This window comes from Protopterus annectens, chromosome 10.part0, assembly GCF_019279795.1.
Source record: "Protopterus annectens isolate FY-2018-M chromosome 10.part0, PAN1.0, whole genome shotgun sequence".
Taxonomy (NCBI): Eukaryota; Metazoa; Chordata; order Ceratodontiformes; family Protopteridae; genus Protopterus; species Protopterus annectens.
The window spans coordinates 836,757,038-836,779,793 of record NC_056744.1 but is presented as its reverse complement, the minus strand read 5'-3'; positions in this window follow the sequence as shown (position 1 = coordinate 836,779,793).

Sequence of the window (22,756 nt, the reverse complement as noted above, 5' to 3'; positions counted from 1 at the left end):
CCACTCCTGATGGCCTGATGGTCTTGGCAAGCACGATGAAATCTGTAATCTTCTCCAGTAGGCTCTCCATCTCCACTATACACCTAACTGCTATTCTGCCACTGCAACCTCCTGCACCTGTTTCAGCTATGGTAGGGTAAGATCAGGCAGATCTAGTTTACATTATTGGATTTTTAAAACATAGAACCCCATATTGTTGAGTCCATATGATATTAGTTTAAAAAATGAACTGTTTATACTGAAATAGAGGTACAGTGGGGATCAAGGAATTTGCCCTTTTTTCCAATTGTAGTGCAGTCTCAGATTTGATATGTGTAATTTACAGCAGTTGTGGGCAGGTGCAAGGGGCTTGCTGCCTACAAAATCACTGTTCGGTGTTTTTTGATCTTTTTTAAACATTGATCATGTGGTCATGACCATATGCAATTCAACATTTTAAGAATTCAATAATGTAAATTAGGGGAAAACTCAGGCAGTGGTGCCAGGCTACCTGTCAATGAGAGATCAAGACTCTCTTCTAGTGTAGCACTCCCAGCCTCATCACTCTCATGCTTCTCATTTACAAGAAAGGGCCATGGCTGATATGCCCGCTGAGCAAATCTCTCATCCAGGAGCCACAGTTGGAAATCTGCAATAAGGGAATCTATCTTGACATTGATCTTCAGTGAAAACAATATATGCATATATATATATATCGGGTTCCTATTACCAGATCGAACGACCGTAATCGCGAATACGAAAAGAGCGACACGGACTGCATGAAAGATGGAAACGCCGAACAACCAAAATAGCAAAAATTGAAATGTCGAAGTGTAATGGTTGGACCATCTGTGGTATAGCTCCGTAAGGTAAGTGCGCGATAGATAGGACTTTAGGGTTAGAATGTGGGTTAAGGTAAGTGAATAGATAGGTAATGTATGTAAGATATAGTGTAGTGTTAGAAGTAGGAATTTATTTAACTGTATGTATGTGTATTATTTATTTTTTTTGGGTGTATGTCTGTAGGGGAAGTGTGCGGTAGTTACGGACCTTAGGATTAGGGAGGGGTTAAGTATAGTGCATAGATAGTTGTTTATGTGGGGTTTAGTGTAGTGTTGGAAGTAGGGTTTTGTTAAATGTATGTATGTGTATTATTTATTTTTTTGGGTGTATGTCTGTAGGGGACGTGTGTGGTAGTTACGGACCTTAGGGTTATGGAGGGGCTAAGGATAGTGCATAGTTAGTTGTGTATGTGGGGTTTAGTGTAGGGTTAGCAGTAGGGTTTTGGTGCTTTACTTTAGGTTAGAAGTAGGTTTTAGTTAGTGTATGTATGTGGTTTATTTATTTTGTTTGGGTAGGTAATATGTAGCGGGTGGTGAGGTTGGCCGACTATGACAGTTTGTTATTTTATTTTTCGCTGTTTAGTGCGTTCGGGATTTTTGCGGTTCGCGTTATAGGTGTCGACTTTAGGTATTCGCCTAAAAGGTGTTTTGATTTGGTAATATAGACCCATATATCTCTACATGGTTCCCCTTCAGATCATTCTGTTGCTGATGGACAATGTGTGTGTGTGTGTGTGTGTGTGTGTGTGTGTGTGTGTGTGTGTGTGTGTGTGTGTGTGTGTGTGTGTCTGTAATGCCCTAGGTAGGGATGGCAAGTTAGTTAATTTCCTCAGGCTCAAACCCTGTACCTTAGTTACAGGAAACAAAGGCCTGAATCCTACATTAACTACCAAACTAGTAAAAAAATGGGTTTTGGTTCATTTTCAAGGAATTTAGCTTCAGTACATTTTCAAGGAATTGTAAGCTTCAGTGTATTTTCAAGGAATTGTGAGCTTCAAGGGAAGAGAAGTTTACTGCTGCTCATGCTAAGTCTGTTTTCAACATGCAACTGCTTTACTTAGCAAATGGTCATAGCACAACAGGTAACATACTTGTTCTTGCTCCAGAAGGGTATGCATTCCACTCCCCCCAGCATGTAGAGGGATTGCTAATACTGTGATGTTCTTTAATGGAGAGAAGGGTGAGGTGCTGCAGTTCTGAGCATGTCTCCTTATTTGGATAAGATGCCTAATAAGTATGAACCTGTTGTCTGTTTGCCATCCACTCCCTTTTGCAATATTACCATCTTATCAATTGTTTTTTTTTAATGTACCATAGGCAATTTATGTTTAAAGGGCAGCAGGCTCTGAATTTGTAGATTAAATACTGAAATACAAAGTTATTTGCTAGCAGCAACCTCTTCATTTGCTACAGATCTCTTTAATCTGGAATTATTCAGATGACTTTTACTTCTACATAAATTGTGCATATTGATTGATACTGTATTGTCTCTAATTGTAGTGGATTGTAATGACAGAAGTTTGAGTGGTCTTTTATGGCTGAAATATTCTGAAATAGGCAATTTTGTCATTATTGGGTCACACTTTTTTGTTTCATTGCTTACCAGAATTATGTTCAAAACACACTCCAACAAGTGGTGCTGTATTATACAAGGAATATAATTTAATACAATCATGAAGGTGAATCAAAGAACACATGCATGTATGCATGGTCCTAAAAATATGTGCAAGCAGCTTGTGGTTTGAAAACAACCCAAAGGTAAATTTTACTCACTACTGGCCAGATGCATTTTCTTTGAATGTGGATTTCAATGCTGTTTCAATTAATGTGATTTTCAAGGGCAGAGAAGTTTACTGTTAATGCTAAGTCTGTTTGATTGTGAGACGGTATTGTTTTGTTTAGCAAATGTCTATCAATGTCTGTGCTATAAATTTTGAAATAAAAGTTTTAAATTAAATCCAAATATCTGTAATCATTCTAGAAGTAAAAAAGAAAATAGTATGCACACCAAGAAGGTTGAACCATGTTTATGGTAAATGGGGAGAAGTAGCCAGGTAATAGGACAGTGGGATGGCTACAGGGGGAGGGGGGTCCAATCCGTCATCCTGCCTATGGCCCTATTTGACCATGATCCAGCTCTGAAGTAAACGGTTTGCTTCTTCTTCTTGCATGCGTCCATGTGTACATGCATCCATGTGTGAAAATGTGGTACAAGATTGGAGAAAAATCAGAAGGTACTAGAGACAAGACAAGAGAGAACTGGGGTTATTTTTAAAATTAAAAGCAGCCTTCTACTTGTACAGTAGTACACTGCATTAGAAAGTTTTGCAATGGAAAGGTTTTTTTTGTTTGTTTGTTCAACTGCACCCAGTGACCTGGATTAATCACATCAAGTGAATTAGTGGATCAGCCAGGGCACTGTGGACTACTAGACCAAAGGTAAGCATTTTTATAATGTGAATGTAACCAGATTTTCTTTCTTATTTTTGGAGAGTGGGAGGGGGGATGGTGGCTAGGCTCACGTGCACGCGCGCGCGTGTCTGTGTGTGTGTGTGTGTGTGTGTGTGTGTGTGTGTGTGTGTGTGTGTGTGTGTGTGTGTGTGTGTGTGTGTGTGTGTGTGTGTATGCACGTGTGTGTTTACATTTGTTTAAATATATTACAGTTTGACTAGTCTGTGTGAGTGTGTGTATGAGCGCATGTGTTTAAATATTTTGACATTGGATATTTATGTTCGTTTTTTTTTTCACTGTACTCTTCTGCCCCTTTTTTGTTTTGATGGGGTGGGGGCTAGCTAACTGAGATGTGGATTAAAGTAACTTGACCTTTCACTTCCCCAGCTTAAATTCTGCCATTAAGGCTGGCAAGTGAATATTTGTGTTAATAAACTTGAATGTTTTATCATTTTTTGGAGAAAGGATGGACAGCTGTGCTGTGGATAAATGCAACTTGTCCTTTTCCCTTGGTTGGTTTAAATTGTACCCTTTACAAGCATTTGTGGGAATACATTTGCATATTTATGCTTTTGAGGGAACTGGCAGTAACTTTATCCTTTTCATATTATTTTAAAGGCTGGTTAGTGTGCATTTGTGTGAAACTGATTTTTGTGTGGGGTGGCTAGCTGTGCTAAGGGACTTTTCCTCTTCATTTGCTCAGCTTAAAATCTAGTATTAAGGGCTGGCTAGTGTGTATTCATGTGAAACAAATTGGAAAATGTATTCTTTTTTGGGAGGTGGTGGCTAGCTATGTTGTTGATAAAATAACTGGTGCTGATTTTAAAAGTCGGGCATTAAAAATGTTTGTGCATTTGTGTGAAGTAAATTGGAATATTGTATGAAGTACATTTGAAACTGTCCCCAGATTTATACAATGTTCTTGTGTTTGCCTAATATGTTTGGTCTGCAAGTTGCTCTCACATTGTTTGGTTCATAAATTCATAGATGCTTAGCTTATAGTCTGCCTTTACATGACTAGTATGCATCTGCATGAAATATGCTGCAATCTTTACTCTCTCTCTCTCTCTCTCTCTATATATATATATATATATATATATATATATATATTTTTTTTTTTTTTTCCTTGGGGTGCTTCTGTATTTGTAAAACCAAGTTGAAACTATTCCTGATTTTGCAAAATGTCCCTAAGTTTGCTTCTTCTTGATCTTGAGATAAAAAAGGTGGTGTAATAGCCCTAATTTTTCCTAACAACTTGATGGTTTCCCCAGACTCAAAATAATATACCAAAATTCTGCACAGATTAAATCCTTATAACATTTCTAAAACTTAACTCATCTAAGAACATCTGCATAATTGTTTTATACACACCTCCATGGCAAAACATTCCCATTCTAGAAAATATTATAGCCTGGATATCTGAAACAATACTGAATGAAACCATTATCCTAGGGGATGTTAAAACTGACCAGCAGACACTAACCTCACATCACCCAACAAACAGTATAAACCTCTGTGTCTTTATTCAACTTACAAATACTCCTACCAGATATAGCAAAAATAACATCCAACACTCCACCTAGGACTGGATACTAGTCTCAAACAATTCTAACTTTACATCCTCAGGCACATTCCCCAACTCCTTAAGTGACCACCTATCAGCCTATACTCACAGGACTATCACTCAACTCACAAAGCAACACAAGTGCAAAACTATACACAACCTACAAAAATTCAGCAAAGAGGTATTTAATAAATAAACAGTCAAGTTGGAGAATCTGGTGTATAAAAGTGACCAATAATACAAATAAAACACCAAAGTACCAAGTGGACAGAAACGGAGATGAACTCTAATACACAGAGGCAAAAAAAAAGTACGTAAGCGATAAACACGGCATTTTCGTTTCAAAGACTAAGAAGTCTTTGAAATGAAAATGCCATGTTTAAGGTATTTAATGAATCTCTAAAAGCTATAGATTGTTCCATCCTAAAAATACTTCCCCTTAATGATGCAGTTGAACATTTCACCAGCACGCTCCTAAGCATTCTTAACTCCATAGCTCCTCAGTGAACAAAAAGAATAAAAAATAACCATGCCCCATGGCTCACCAAATCATGTAAAGTTCTAATGAAAGATAGGGACAAAGCATGGACTGCCTGGCTAAAGAATAAAAACAACATAAATCTTCACTTATACAGACAGCTCTGCAGTCAAACAAAAAAACAAACATTGCATGATAAAAAAATCACAGTATTCCTACATTCAAGAATACCACAAAAACAACCCTAAGAAATTCTGGTCCTCTGTAACATCACTACTCAGCCCAGGAAATAAAAATAATCCCAATCTATACCCCAATATACTACCTCTTCAAACATCCACCATATCCAACGTAAAAGTAAAGCCAACTCATCCTCCCCAACAAGCTACTTCAACTAATACCCCCAATACTAACCTCTACACACCATACACATTACACACACACAACCATCCCCTCACTCATAACCAAAAATTAAACCATCCCCAGCTTCCCTTTCAGCTCATCCCTTTATCTCATATAACAAAATAATACAAAAACTGAAACCTTGCTCAACCTCAGCAGAACACCTCCCACCAGAGTACTCAAAGCTTGCCTCTTCATTAATAGATCCATAACTGAATCACATGTCTCTAACCTATGGAAAAGATCACACATTATCCCTTTGCATAAAGGAGGCAACTCCACTGACATCACAAACTTTCATCCTATTGCAATCTTGTCTCCCTTTCTAAGATTCTAGAAAAACGTCTGCACATACAACTTCTCCACCATCTTACACACAACAACCTACTTTCCCACACTCAACATGGCTTTAGACCTGCACAAGTACCTCAACAGCCTTGTTATCTTTCATGGACTCTGTCAACAAAGTCTGTGATACTGGCAAACTAGTATCTGCAGTGTTTCTAGATTTCTCAAAAGCATTTGATATGGTATCTCGCCCCAAACTCCTTAAAGAACTTTTCAGCATTGGTCTACCTCCTCCTCCTCACTTCAGTGTTCTTTTACCTACCTAGCTGACAAGCAGCAAGCAGTAAAATGGTAGGGTTCTATCTCCCCGTATCACATCACCCCTACAGATGTACATCAAGGATTCATCCCTGGTCCATTACTATTTAAAGTTATCATCAATAACTTACATACATCCTCCTGTGAAGGCACTCTAATCCAATATGCAGATGACTCCACTACCATCTATCAGACACATAAACTCATCTACAACACATAAAAAAAGTTTTCTCTTCCATAGAAATATGGCAATCCAATACTGAACTACTACTAAAAAAAAAAAAAAAAAAAAAAAAAAACGAAAACATCTTCACCCACAAACCCCATAGCTCCAACAAAACAAACTTCAAAATCATTTCAGCCAACAATACTGAAGTTGAATTGGTTCAGCATACCAAACTACTAGATGCCACAATTGATGATAATCTCAAGTTTGACTTATACAAGCAACATAACACTATGCTATGCACGTAGGTATTGCGTGGCCAGAATAAACCATAAAAAACACTGTTGGCCAGCAGATATGTGAAACGGAGCAAAACAACAAAAACACCCAATAAGTTACTGGAAATTCGTAACTTTAATAGTCAGACCGGTTTCGGCAAATAAACGCCTTCTTCAGTGATACAAGACGAAAAAACAGAGGCAATACTTCATGAATATTTATAAGCATGCCCAACCAATGAGAAACCCAAACCTACCAATGTAAAAAGTGGTAGGATCCCACACCCAAAATTTCAGTTTCAAGTGTAAAATACTATTGAACATGATATCAAAGAAAAGGTTGATATAGCAGCGTGAATCCATAGGATCAGCAATGACAACATAAATAATTGATCCAAAAATAGTGATATATGCAAAAGAAAATATATATCCAAAAAATAATAATAATAATACAACAATCCACTAAACTAACAATAAACACATGGCTAGAACAGGATTCCAAAAACACATACAAAAATTGATACACCGATAAATGGTAGTGACATAATAAACTAACCAATTGCATAATGAGCATAAATAATGAAGATAAATCATGATGAAACATAATAAATGCGTACATAAACACCATAGGCATATATGTTCATCATGAAAGGTTGTGGTTAATAATGATAAACATATAGTTCTAGATGAAAGGACGTCGAATAAGGTATCCACTGGAGCCTGAAATACATAAATACAATAGTAAATTGTTACATTGAAACATGTGGCATCAGCAATAAATCATACATTACAAATAATATCAATGATTATAAATGATCATTCAGACCTGGTGGGAACAGTGCTCCCAATGTAGTAATCCAGTATTTTTCTTTATGATTTAAAATGCTATGCCATCCTTGAGAATTATTCTGATCGCCTATGATCCTGTCGATAATCATAAATGTAAATTGAGCATGTGGATGCTTCAATGTGTGACAAAATAGGGCATTATGATCTTTTTTATTCTTGATGTCACTTCTGTGTTCATTGATACGTGTTCTAAGTGGTCTGGACGTTTGACCAACATAAAAGACCAAACAATGACAAGTAGCTAAATATACCACCAAGCTGCTACTGCAATTACCAAATATTTTACAGTCATACACTTTACTAGTATTCTGACTAGTGAATTGTTTAAATTTACGAACCTGTTTACAAGAACCACAGTGACCACAGGGAAAGGTTCCCAACAGTTCATCCCCAGACATAGTTAACTGTTTATATATTGACCGCCCCCCCACTTTCCTTATGTTTGAAATGAGAGAACAATGAACCTAATGTTTTTCCTCTTCTATAGGTAAACTGGCACTGAGATCCCAAAAGTTGTCTCAGCTGGTCGTTAGCCAATAAGATGTTCCAATGTCTGTTGATAATGCCCTTGATTGCATTATGGTTTCTACCATAGGTTGTCACAAACCTTATAGAAGATGAAGTTGGATCACTATGCTGAGTCTTATATTGTAGTAAGATGTCTCTATCAATACTGGTGGACCAATCCCAAGCCCTAGCTATATCTTGTTGTTTATAGCCTCTGTTTACAAATCTCTGGAACAAATCCAGATTGGCTTTCTCATATTCCATATGTGTGGAGTTAATGCGTTTCATCCGCGTGAATTGAGACTTGGGTATGTTGCGGATGGTGTGGCATGGATGCATACTAGAAGCATGCAGTAAAGTATTGTATTGGGGATATTTGCGAAAGGTCTTGGTATTCAAAGTGTGATCGGTGTTCCCGGTGACAGTAACATCCAAAAAATTGATGGATTTTAAATTGTATGTGACCATAAATTCAATTCCCCAAATGTTACCATTAAGATATTCCACAAATTCCTGCAGATATGTAGCATCCGCCCGCCACACCATCCAGCAATCATCCAAGTATCTACGCCATATATCAATTTCCACAAGATATATGTTGTGTAACAGTTCATAAATCATGCATTCTTCAAAAAAAGCCATAAAAAGATCGGCATAAATAGGAGCAAAAGAGGCTCCCATGGCCGTACCCTGGAGCTGCCAATAACATTCCCCTTGAAAGTAAAAGATGTTTTTATTTAATACATGTTCAGTCATACAAATGAGTAGTGTGTTAATTATTTGTAATGTATGATTTATTGCTGATGCATGATATATATTTTCATTTTGCATATATCACTATTTTTGGATCAATTATTTATGTTGCCATTGCTGATCCTATGGATTCACGCTGCTATATCAACCTTTTCTTTGATATCTTGTTCAATAGTATTTTACACTTGAAAGTGAAATTTTGGGTGTGGGATCCTACCACTTTTTACATTGGTAGGTTTGGGTTTCTCATTGGTTGGGCATGCTTATAAATATTCATGAAGTAATGCCTCTGTTTTTCATCTTGTATCACTGAAGAAGGCATTTATGTGCCGAAACCGGTCTGACTATTAAAGTTATGAATTTCCAGTAACTTATTGGGTGTTTTTGTTGTTTTGCTCCATTTCACGTATCTGCTGGCCAACAGTGTTTTTTATACAAGCAACATAGCATTAAAAACACCAGAAATTAGGTATGCTATACAGGAATAAAAGCTTCCTCACAGCAGCTACCAAAATTACCCTGACCAAAACCTACCTATTGCCCTCACAGTTATATGGGGTGAGTTGTCAATGTTATGCCCATCTTTCCAAAGGAGACTATAATGCTTTAGTCTATGACTCTGGCACTAGTTATTTGTTTGGGATAATCCTTCCTGCAGGATGGCTGAGTCTTTTGGGGATTTGATCACTGCTCCTAGCTTGCTCCTTGCTGGCAACTATTTTCTTTCATTTCATAATTATTACTAAAAACAATTGTCATAGAGAAGGAGGTGTTAGAAAAGAAATCTGTTGGGGGGGCAGTTGTTAAACAAAAATTCTGCTCTGGGTGTCAAATATGCTAGGTACCCCACTGCTGGTATGTGTTTAGTTCCATGTAATTATTATTTTCAGCCCATGACAGGGATTCTATGACTTGCTCCAAGATAGTGAGGTCAACAATAAGGATAGGAGAAAGACCTATAATTACATACAGAAGGGGCTCAAACTTAAAAGACCTTCATAGGAAAGGTTCTAATTACACTAGAACAGGACATGTAGAGATGTACAAATGTGAGTCTTGTAACTGGTGCCACAAGGTGAAATCGGGTAGCAAATTTACAGTGAATGATATAGACCATTATGTAAAAGGTAAATATTACTGTCATTCCAAGGCAGTGGTCTACATGGCCACATGTGACCAATGCCTAGCATTTTATGTAGGCAAAACAGAAAGGACATTTAACGCCAGAATTTATAAACACAACTATGCCATAAGAAGGAATAATATTAACAATGTATTAGTGAGGCATATTCAAGACAACACTGGCCACAATTTCACATTTATGGCAATAGAACATGTAGACATCAGTGATAAAAAGCCTTGGGGACTTCAGTTAGAGTTAAATGAGTTAAGGTGGCAAATCTGACTACAGGCAGATAAATGGCCAGGGATAATGACAGGATGTCCATCTCTCCTGTATTGAAATTAAAAGCCCTAGAAAGGAACAAAATACCTTAAAACATTTGTTAAGCACAAGCACTTTTGTATGCATTTTGCTTTGGGTAACATTTCAGTATTATGTGAACATGCAATATGATTTTTTTAAAAATGACTTTGGTTTTAATTTTATTCTATTTATAACCATTCATGACAAGTATGGGATTAGTAATTTATTTTTAATCACAAGTTTTAGTTGTATTTAAGATGTAACAGTTTTAACTGTAATATAGTCATCAAGGGGTTAATTAATGTTCTATCTCAGTGTTGCTTAGCTAGCTGCCTCTCTTTGCTTACACAATCAGAATGTTTTTATATGTATATAAATGGTTGTCTTACATTTTAATGGTGTCTGATGAAGTTAACACTTGTTTAACGAAAGCGCTCACGTTTTATTTATTTTCCTTCTGGATTTTTATCATTAAATACACCTTTGATTTATCATCACCTAAGTGATTTGTGCCTGTGAAACTCTGCCTGCCAGCACTTTTATTTATTTAGTTTGTTTTGCTGTTTTTGTTTCTTAAAAATGGAAATGAGAAGGTAGTGTTAACTATTAGACCAAAAGAGAAAAGATCTAAGATATGTTAAACATTAACTATAACTAAGTACAACTAAAACTAAAACCAACTACCCTTTCAGCCGACCTTCTCCTGACTGAATATCTGCAAAAAGCTGCAGATGCTATAGCATACCCCATCTCTATCTTAATCAACAGAACCATAACAAAAGCCACCACCCCCTTCATCTGGAAAATATCCTATGACATATCACTCCATAAAGGCTGCAGCTCTACTGAACTGTCTAACTATAGAGCCACAGCCATGCTGTCACCACTGGCCAACATCATGGAGAAGTGTATGCACAAACAACTTCTGCACTACCTCTTTCAGAATAAAATGCTGACCAACTTTCAGCATGGTTTTAGACCCCATCACAGCACCTCCTCAGCCCTCCTTTCTTTCATCAATGTCAATAACCAAAACCAGAATAACAAGAAATTATCTTCAGCCCTCTTTCTGGATCTGTCCAAAGCTTTTGATATGGTCAACCATCAACTATTCATCCACACACTGAAAACCTTATCCTTAAATAACCAAGCTCTCCAATGGTTCCAAGCCTACCTGAATGGTAGGCAGCAAGCCGTATTATGGCAAAACAAGCTCTCTTGCCTGTTACCTAATACCATAGGAGTTCCCCAGGGCCCTATATTAGGACCCCTTCTCTTTTTTGATCTTTATTAATGATCTCCACACAGCCACACAGCCATCCCAGATGCCACCTGCATTCAATATGTGGATGACTCCACACTGGTATGCTCTGACACCTCTCCAACAAATCTACTGTCAGTAACCCAGAACACATTCACCATAGTTGAAAACTGGCTCTCTGATCGCTGCCTGATCTTAAACCCAAACAAAACCAAACTACTACTTTTCTCATCCACCCATAAATCCTCATCAGTATCCTTTACCATTAAATCTAATAATGGCATTATCATCTCCGCAGACCCCTACACAAAACTCCTAGGAGTAATTGTTGATAACAATCTTAGATTTGACATGCATGTCAATCAAACCATTAAAACCATAAATAAAAAACTTGGGTCACTATACAGGATTAAATCTTTCCTAACTCTACCGACTAGAACAGCCATTGCCCCCTCTCATCTTCTCTCTACCCTTCTTTATGCCTCTCCTATGCATACTAACCTTAGTAAATCTGACCTTAGCAAACTCTCTAGCTGCTATAATCACATTGCCAGATTTGCCTCGGGCACGCCCTATAGGACAGACCACTGCCTCAATCTAAAAGACCTCGGATGGATAGAACTGCCTAGCCTTCTCCAGCTAAACCAGCTTATAGAAGCATATAAAATTCTCAAACAACCAGGTACCACCTCAGCATTGGAAAATATAATCATCCCATACAGCAATCTTGGCTCACTCCGCTCATCAAATAGACTGCCTTCCATACAGTGAACTCCAATAACTCAGCTGGAAATTCGCTATTCACTAATACTGTTCGTAAAACATGGAACTCCCTCCCTCTTGCGACCTCCTTAGCCAAATTCAAAAAAGTCTCAAACTCTACTTCAAATCTCACTGGCTATGTTTGTGTTCTAGCCTTGATTAGCTCCTTACTCTATAACTGTGAACTAAAAATGCTCTTGCTCACTCACTCTAGCAGAGTAGAAAAAAAAAATTAGTATGCTCTGAACTAGTTCAAAATGATGTGAAGATTACTGATCCTACAGACATTGCCAACATACTGGCTGACAGGTTCAGTGCAAACTTCTCCCCCACCTCCCCCCCAAAAGGAGAGATATCTATACCAAATGATTGCAGCCCCCCAAAAATTTCCAACGCCCAAGTGAGAACTGCTCTCTCCAAAGCAAAAAACACAGCATCCATGGGACCAGATGGTGTCCCCGGCTGTGTGCTCCACGAACTCAATGAGGAATTAAACCCACAGCTAGAACAGCTGTTTAATCAAAGTCTTACCTCTGGATACGTCCAGGAGTGGCGCAGCAACTGTGGTCCCACTTCACAAAGGCGGTGCCTCCACTGATCCTGGAAATTACCGCCCATTAGCTTGACAAGCCTCATCTGCAAAGCCATGGAGAGGATCATAATGGACCTCATAAATAAAGACATAGGGAATTTGCAGACTTTGGATCCAACCCAGTTTGGCTTTGTCAAAGGCAGATCATGCCTTTTAAACTTGGTTGACTTTTTCAAACAGTCACCAAAGCCATTGTGAGGAAAGGCAGTCCATACAGCCTACCTCGATCTGGCGAAGGCCTTCGATACAATTCCCCACTTGTGTATCATTGAAAAACTCATCAGCTTAAATGTTAACCCATACATCACAAGATGGGTTGCAAACTGGCTGAGTGACAGAACCCACAGGGTCAGAGTTGCTGGCGCCATGTCAGACTCAAAGCCCGTCACAAGTGGTGTCCCACAGGGCTCAGTCCTGGGCCCACTCTTGTTTGGCATCTACTTTTCCGAAGTACAAGCAAACACAGGAGGGTTATGGCTGACAAAGTTTGCAGATGACTGCAAACTGGGCGCCATAGTAGAAAACACATCTGACACAGATATCCTTCAGAAGGGTCTTACAGAAACGGATAACTGGTGCCAGAGCCATGGCCTAAAGTTAAATGCCAAAAAATGCATAGTCATACCTTCGGAAGAACAAGGTTACCCCTAGCTACCAAATAGGTGGCAATCCACTGAGCACAGAAGAAGTTATCAGAGACCTGGGGACCCAGGTTGATAGTAGTCTGTCATTCGCCACCCATGTAGCTAAAGTAGTTAGAAAGACCTTCTACATTGCCCACCTTATCATGAAGGGATTCTCATCTAGATCAAGGGAGGTCATGGTCTCCCTTTACTCATCACTTATCAGACCAATGATTGAGTACAATGCCCCATTCGGAATGTATCTGACCCGACACTTGCAGCAGCTGGAGAGGCCACAAAAGTTCCTCACCAAAAGGATAAAGGGTCTCAAAAATCTGTCCTATGCTGCCCGACTGAAAGAACTCCAGCTCTATTCAGTACCGCTTGCTCAGAGGTGACCTTTGCCTAACATATAAGGCCATGTCAAACCCAGATTTGATGAATATGCTTCACCTCAAAAAATCTAGATCCATCAGAGTCACAAGGGCGGGAGACTCAAACCTCGACACGACCATTAATAGGATGTGCTGGAGGGATAGATGCATCACCCAAAGACTCCCTATGCTGTGGAACAAAATCCCGGTATATGTGAGGCAGAGCACCTCGCTGGCCTTGTTCAAGAGAAATCTTGACCAATGGATGGGAGATCGCAGATATACCCCAGGGATTACCTCAGTGTCACTGCTCGACAGAGGCACAGCAAAATAATGGGTATAGTTCCCCATACTAAAGGGGTGGCGTAAGCCACAAAACGATGGGCTAGGCTTATAAATGCCCTCGGGCAGATAGCCTAGTATGAACCTATGAACCTATGAACCTATTAAACCTTATTCAGTTCTGGATATGATGTAACTCTATACTTGTTTTGACTGAGTCAGTCTACAAAAAGATGCCTTTATCATGATTAATACCATATGTAAATATTTATCTGTGTGTATGTATACTGCAGCCTCAATAGGAGCTATGTATATAAACTAAGTTTATTTCTGCATTTGATGTAACTGAATAACTAGCTTGCTAGAATAAATCTGCAAAAAGAAGTATTTCTCATAAATAATACTATATGTAATATTTTTCTGAATGTACGTATGCTGGAGATTTTCTCTCCGGGCCTCCGCTGAAAATGGACATGTATCCAGTCAGACTATCCCAGTCAACAAATGTAAAATAAAAATAAAAATAAAAAACTATTGCAGCACAGAAATGTCTTGTTTACCATTGTACAAGTTACAAACGTGGGCAAAGGTCTTCAATATTCATCAACAAGAGGGAGTAGAATAAGATACATATAAGCAATCAACAGCAGTTATGTAGACTGACTACAGTACAGGATATATTATTAACAACAGTGTCTAGGTTTATATTCATGTACAGTGTTCATAGATGAGCAAAATGGCTGCAATAAGTGAAGTAAAGATGTTAGGAATAGTTTATAACTTATAGAATAATGATAGTAAGTAGATATAGGGCTGTTGAGTTGTATGAAGGAAGAGTAGATTGTAAAGTGCAATAGAATTGCAATAGTTAGATATTGGGATATTGAGTTGAAAGACAGAAGAGCATAGCGAATCAGGCTGGATGAGGTGCACAAGAAAGGAGGTTTAACAGAGGAGGTAATGGAAAAGGAATGGGAGGGGTAGACAGAGAGGGTTTGCAGATAAAGAGCAGGTAACCAGAAGAGGGTAGATAAAGGATATCAGTAAGTATTGTTTCTTGTAAGTGCATATGTATTGCATTCGGAGGATGAGATTAAGTGGGTATTAAGGAGTTGTCTTCTTACCCTAGTGAATGACTTTATTTAAGATGTTGTTTAAAAGAGCTTATGGGTTTGTTTCATGGTGAGTCAGATGGACTTCCAAATTTTGGATATATAGGAGAAGTAGAGGGAGCCACATGCAAAGTTATTACATTTTGTGACTAGTAATAGGTGTTTGTTTGTGGAGCAAAGGATGATGAATAATGCACCTCTTGCTAGGACATTTATCTGATGTGTAAATTAGGTTATGTGTAGTGATTAACTGAGAGAAGGTTAGGGTATGTTGCAGTTAGGTCCATTGTACTTATTTTACAGCTAGACATTTATGTGTTCTGTAAAGTCTACTAGTAGCAAACTTTGGAATTTTATTCTAACATTGAGTAGGTAGGATTGTCTTGAAGATACAGTTCTGAGTCTGAACAAAAGAGCTAAACAAGCTACTCTGAAGCCTAACATTCAAATGGACCTTAAAATGCTGTATAAGAAAAAAAGGAAATAATTACAAATGGAGTAAATTAATACTCTTATATTGAAAAATCCAAAAGGTAGGAAATCAAGGCAGTCTCTGTGTAATTTAATAGAGAGACGTTATCATACTAATATTATTTTCAAACAACACTACACTACATGTCCCTATAAAATCAGAGTATTGTTATTTATGCAGCCTGAATGTCTTCACATTGTGCACCATGTTTTAATGTCCTTTTAGTAACATCCACTGCTTGGATACACCACCCCTCAGCATAACAGTACCTCACTCTATTTTTGTATTATTAATGTAAACATGGAAATGATCTATTTTACATAGCTTTTTGTAAACACTTCATAATAACTCCAGCTCTGCAAATCCTGTGCTGACCAAAATAACAATGCCACATAATTTGAAAATAAATATAGGGAGGAATAACAGAAATGATATATTTTTCATAGCTTTTTGTAAACACTTCATAATAACTCCAGCTCTGCAAATCCTGTGCTGACCAAAATAACAATGCCACATAATTTGAAAAGAAATATAGGGAGGAATAACAGAAAAAAACGAGTGTAGAGACAATCAGGTTTTCAGAAAGTGGAAGGTTCTCTGGAGGGAGCAATGTGTAAAAAGAACATTTTATTATGGATACTAACAGATGGATAACAGTAGATAAAGTAACAGTGCTGAAGGATGGAGAGAGGGAATCACATGGAAGGAGTCATAGAGAAGAGGATACTCAAAGGTCACACAGAAGGAAGTGTTGGCAGACGCAGGTTGCAGACCCACCAATGGTGACATGGTATAAATATAACCCTTGTTCAGAAACAGTGTCAGTAAGCTACAGAACCAGGGGCCTGTGGATGCAGTCCTAGTCACATGTTTTACTTGATTTAAAATAGTAAATATTTTGTAATATTAGTTTTGAGACAATATCAGTTCTAGTGCCCTTTTTGTGAACTAGGAAGAAAGGAAGAATAAATAACTGTGGAAAAAATTATGATGTACAATTTAAGGACTGTGATCAGAAAACAATCTTTATTTAAAATTCTGAAGTTAAAGGGAGAAGAATAGATGTAGCTGAATGGAACTGTCAATGTGTAATGCACATCAGATATGAAGGCCAGTCTAAAACATGACTACATATATGAGGAAGAAGAATACATTAAATTGATCCATCAGAATGCTTGAAGACTATTACTGAGATGGACAGAATAGCATTAAATAGAGGAAAAATGTACAAGTCTCACAGGAGGAGGGAACTTTAAGACTGTTTAGGGGACAGGCAACCAAGTATGGAGCAAATAAGAATTGTCAGGAAATGTAACACATTTCTGAGGGCTGTGTGGGAGATGTTATTAGAAGAATATTACATTTATTTGGTGGATAGCTATCCAAGACCAGGAGGGTAAACAAGATCAGCACAGTAGTTCTGAACAAGATATGGGTGTTACAAGAGGAAGAGGAGTAAAAGCAGACAAACTTTACAGGGAATCTAAGTAAATGAAAGACAATGGAATAGACAAAGAAAAGGACAAAACAGATGGAAAGACACTATATGGAAAAGGTATATGAAGGACGATGATTGGTTAGTTCTGAATATTAACAAATGAAAATATTCTGGGATATGGTCTTAATTAGATGGGACATGGGGTGCTATTAAAATGATGACAGATGCAATAAGTGAAGCTGGGAGAGCAATGTATGTGGTTGTTGGAGTGAAGTATCGGAAAGCAAGGATTTGTGGGATGTATGAGCCATTACTGGGGAAAGAGAATAGAAAAACTTCTATACATTGAACCCTTTTTAAGAGGTTATGTGGGCATTTTGTGGGCAGCTATTTAAATGTAACTTCAGGAGGAGAGTTTGATGGTAAGCAAAACTCAATGGAAGAGGTGAAAGAATAGGTAAGATCTTAACTAAGGTTGGGTTACTTACTATAATGGAAAGACAGGGACAGAGAAAATGAATATGCATATCTGGAATAATAGCTGTAATTATTTTAGGTGGTAGAGAGTGTGTGTGTGTGTGTGTGTGTGTGTGTGTGTGTGTGTGTGTGTGTGTGTGTGTGTGTGTGTGGGTGTGTGTGTGTGTGTGCACCACTAAAAGAATGCAATAGGCAGCTGTTTATTTTCTGGATCATCTAGCTTTACATATTAGTTATGTGGGGTGGAAATAAGAAGAAAGGACAGAGAACAATATTTATAAAGTTAATACAGGCTGTGTGATTCAGGAAGTCTTAAGGAAGCATATTTTAGTTATGGGATGATTACAGATGTTTGAAAGATGTATACAGTACATTAGGGAATGACAGATTGTTAAATTAAACTAACAGTTGTTAATGGGAAGAAGTTTGCCTGGTAAGAACATGGACTAGATTATGGAGGTTAAGTTAGGTCTAGTTGAGGCTGCAATGTTATGATAATGAGGGATGCAAAAGAAAGTTGCTGGAAGGAGATAAAGAGAATGAGAAAGCGGCATTGTAGAAAGAGACTTGATGCATAGGGAATAGGGAGGTAATTTTGAAAATAATTGGAAAGAAGGCCTGTTTATGGAATATATTAGAAACACAAAAGAGAAGGTTACTATATATGAATGATGCTAAAGGAAGCAATGTGATATTTACAGATAATATTTGAATAACAAAATAAGGAAATTTGGTATCTTCTTTGATTCATTATGGGTGGACCAAACTATACAAAGATGAGCAACTGGTAATTCTGGATATAAATATAATAAAGGAGGTGGTAAAGGCTACTGATAGCATTAAGGAAAGATAGTGCACCAGGAGATGAATGATTACATTCTGGCTTTTAATAACATTTTGAGACTTGGAATATGGAGTACTTTCTAGAATTACTGAAATGATGCAAAGTATTAGTGGGGAGATTTTTGATTAGGTTGTCAAATTTAACTATAAACAGGAAATTAGTTTATGGAACTGGATGTCATTAATATTGATGAACACATATTGCAACATTTATACTACATTATTGCAAGTTAACAAAACAATGGTAATTTAGAAAGTTTGAGACAGGTCTCGTATCCCGTCTATGACCCAGAGAGTGACAGGACTAATGAGAAATAGAGTGTAAAGGAGTAGTCCAGATGACATCACTTCAGCTACTAACTCTAGCAGACAGCCTTGCTCGCTGATGCCTTCCCTGTGGGAGGAATAAAGAGTCCTTGTTGAAGTTTCAAGAAGTTTATTCAGCTAAGCAGGTAGATGGATGAGTGCGACTATCTTTGTGGATAAAATGAAAATAAATATTCTAGCCACAGGAAGCAAACGAATACTAAAAAACTTGTTCAATAGCACAACAGACTTAGCGCTTTCACCCTACATATAACAGGCTTCTTCAGAGTCAGAGTTTGTGGACTTTTGCTGATCATGTGGCATATTATTGCGCAGCAAAATATCATCAATGGAAGAACAGATTTTAACTCATTACATCTGAGTGACGCCTCCAGGTGCATCGCAGTTAACTACTACTGATGCCTCTACTTTTCAAATATTGCTTGTTCATATTTGCATCAATGATTACAAAAACCATGCTATGTACAGGGTTTTAAAATATTTCATCTTAAAGCTTACACAACAGCAAACTCATCTGCATTAATATTTACCCTCTGTCTATTGCAGGTAAATAGAGATTAACTTGTTTTTATGATGTTAATTTATATAGATATAATTTTCACATTTTTCTAAATATTTCAAAAACCAAGTAACACACACAGAACTCCTTAGCCTCACATGAAAGTTCTCATCTAGATAATTAAAATGAAGCTGACCGTATGCATGTAACTTGATTGGTTGCTGAGATACTGTAAGTTATTTACAACATATTACAAATGTAATAGTTACTTTGTATACTGTGACTTATAAAATTTGGTTTAAGACCTAGAACTTAAATAATACTTCCACTTTAAAAATAGTTTGTGCTGAATAGTTTGCCTTTTATACTTCTTTTATAACCCCTATGGTTCCAGACATATGAACATTTGTTTAAAATGTTACAAAGCAAACTTCCTGAGCTCCACTGGAGTGCATGAGTTAATGATGATGACATTTTTATTACATGAAAACTGGGCTATCTCAGGTGCTTTGTTTTTGTTTTTTGTTACAGGTGTCAGAGAACAGAAAAAAGGTAAGTTTTATGTATGCATTAAACCTCTTCCCTTTTCTCCGAGTTTGTGTGTCCTAGCAGGTACTGTATAGAGATCTTACACCAAAATAATCAGATAATCCCTTGCTGCCATCAAACATTGAACCATAAAAGCAGCTAGGAGATAGTCATCGAGTTATGGGAAGGCTTTGGATACCTGCAGTCTGTGGCAGGTGTTACTATGTACATGCATTTGATAAATACTTTGGGGGCTGAGGTAAGCCCTAATGGAAAAGTCTCAAAATAATATTGACTGACTCTTTCCCAAAAGGGGACTCTTTCTTAATATTTTTTTTTTTTCTTTCAAAACAGGTTTATTGTTTTAACATATAAGAGAAATATCATAACAATTTTATACAAGTAATTAAAAATAGATATTATTATAATATTCAACAAAACAACTAAAGTATTTACAAAGACATCCACTACAATCAGATCAATTAATTAAACTAAAATACCATGCTATTGAAATTAGATTTTTTTTAACAAATTTTGTAAATTATCCCATACAATATAATAAGATGTTTTTCTAGTTGTTCTTGACCTAATTGTGTTTATTTCCATATGGCACACTATATTCATAACATTTTTAAATTCATTGAACGAAGGAGGTGTATCTGAAATCCAATTTCTGGTTATTATTTTCCTAGCCACTGCTAGAATAGACCATAACAAGGGAAGCTTAACCTTTTAACACTTTGAGGTACAGGTGTGTTGAATAATATAAGAGATTTAGAAATAATGAAATTATCTGTAAAAGAGCCTGCAAAATTCATTAATTGACTTCCAGTATTCTTTCAATTTTATACAGTCATAAAACATATGAGCCCAGTCAGCATTAATTTCTACATTACATCTCTTACATAGATTATCTTTATTATTTATTTTATTCATCATCAAAGGTGTATAAAAGATCTATGTAAAAATTTCCATGTATAAAGTCTCCAGACAATGGAAGACGTAGTTCTATAGGCAGATTCCAATATATATTGTTTATCTTGTTGATTTGGTGGGTCCCCATTAATAGAAGTGAAATAATTCCAGTATGTATCTACACTGTAAAAAGTTTCTTGTCTGATAATTTTATGTATGTATGAAAGTTTACCTTTATCAGAAACTTTATGTTGTAAATTTAATATCAAGTAATCAATCAGTGTTGGAATAGATTCTTTAACTGTTATAGACATTAGATCTATTTTATTAATGAGATGTTGTCTAAAGGTCTGAACCTCTAACCAGCAAGTTTCTCTTAGATCAAATTCTTGTTTTAAGAAATCTAGATTTTTAACTTTATTATCAGATATCAACTGATAACAGTATTTTAGATCATTATCTATAGCTAAATGAGTTCCTTCAGAAGTAGATGACAAAAGCATACCCTGAGTATACATTATAGGGAATATAATAAAATTCCATTCCCTATACTTAGGGTGCATGAATATAAAGTTACGATAGCTAATAATAATATTTAATGGGTAACAAACCATATGTTTAGGTGTAATAGGTGAAGTACAAAATTACTTTAGTAGCCATAACATGGAGTTATTTACAATCATATTTTTATGTGTTAAGGAGATTTTCATGAAGTGCATACTAATTAGCTCCCAATAATCTTTCCATTTTGCGACATACGACTGATCTATTAATAAAGTAATAACTTTTACAATAGAAGAGATAGTATATAAATTAAAGTCTGGAAAATAAATACCCCCTTGAGACCAGCTATTAGTATGTTTCTTTAAAGCAATCCTAGGCCTATTAGGTGCCCATAGGAAATTTAACATTAGTGTATTCAGTTTCTTGATAATTATTTTTGTAGGTGGAAGTATTATTGATTGTATTAAGTATAAAATCTTGGGGAATATTATTATTTTAATAATTGTAAGTCTCTCCTCCATAGTAAAAAACATATTATTCCAGGTATTAAAAAGATTTTGTATATTAAGAAAACAGGTATTATAATTATTATATATAATAGATTTAATATCTTTAGATAGTATTATATCCAAATAAGTTATCTGACCTGAATTGGGTACATATTTAGTAAAATCACTAATGAGAATATTTTTTCGTGTATATATAGGTAGAATTTTAGTTTTTTCTTCATTGAATATTAAACCAGAAATACTTTTAAAATTCATAATTTTATCAAATAGAGACTGCATAGAAGAATTAGATCCTGCTGATGTAATTAGAACATCATCTGCAAAAAGTTGAATTTTGGATGTTGTATTTTCATCTATTTCAAAACCCTCTATGTCAGTACTGTTTCTGATCAAATTAGCCCAAGGCTCCATTACTAAAGTGAATAATAGTGGAGAAAGTGGACATCCTTGTTTTGTACCTTTAAAATGGGTATTTTTGTGAAACATATGTTCCTACCTTAATATAAGCCAATGTTCCTTTGTATAAATGCTCAATTAGATTTACAAATGCATCTGAGAAGTTTGTGCACTTCAGTAAGGTAAACAGATAGTCCCAACTTACTGAATCAAATGCTGAACTTATATCAAGACTAATAAGTGTTAAATCTTTCTTTTCCTATTTGCAAAATCAATTAATGTTAAAGTTCTTCTTATATTATCAAAAGTATTTCTATTTACAATGAAGCCTGTCTGATCTATATCTATAATGCCGGGATGATTGTCTTCAATCTATCAGCAAAAATACTCATAAACATTTTATAATCAACATTAAGTAATGAGATGGGCCGATATGAAGTACATCTAGTTGGATCTTTATTAGGTTTTAAAATTGGCGAAATAAATGTATATTGCCAAGATGGGGGTTATTAACTCAGTTTGGGCCAAAATAAAACCTTAT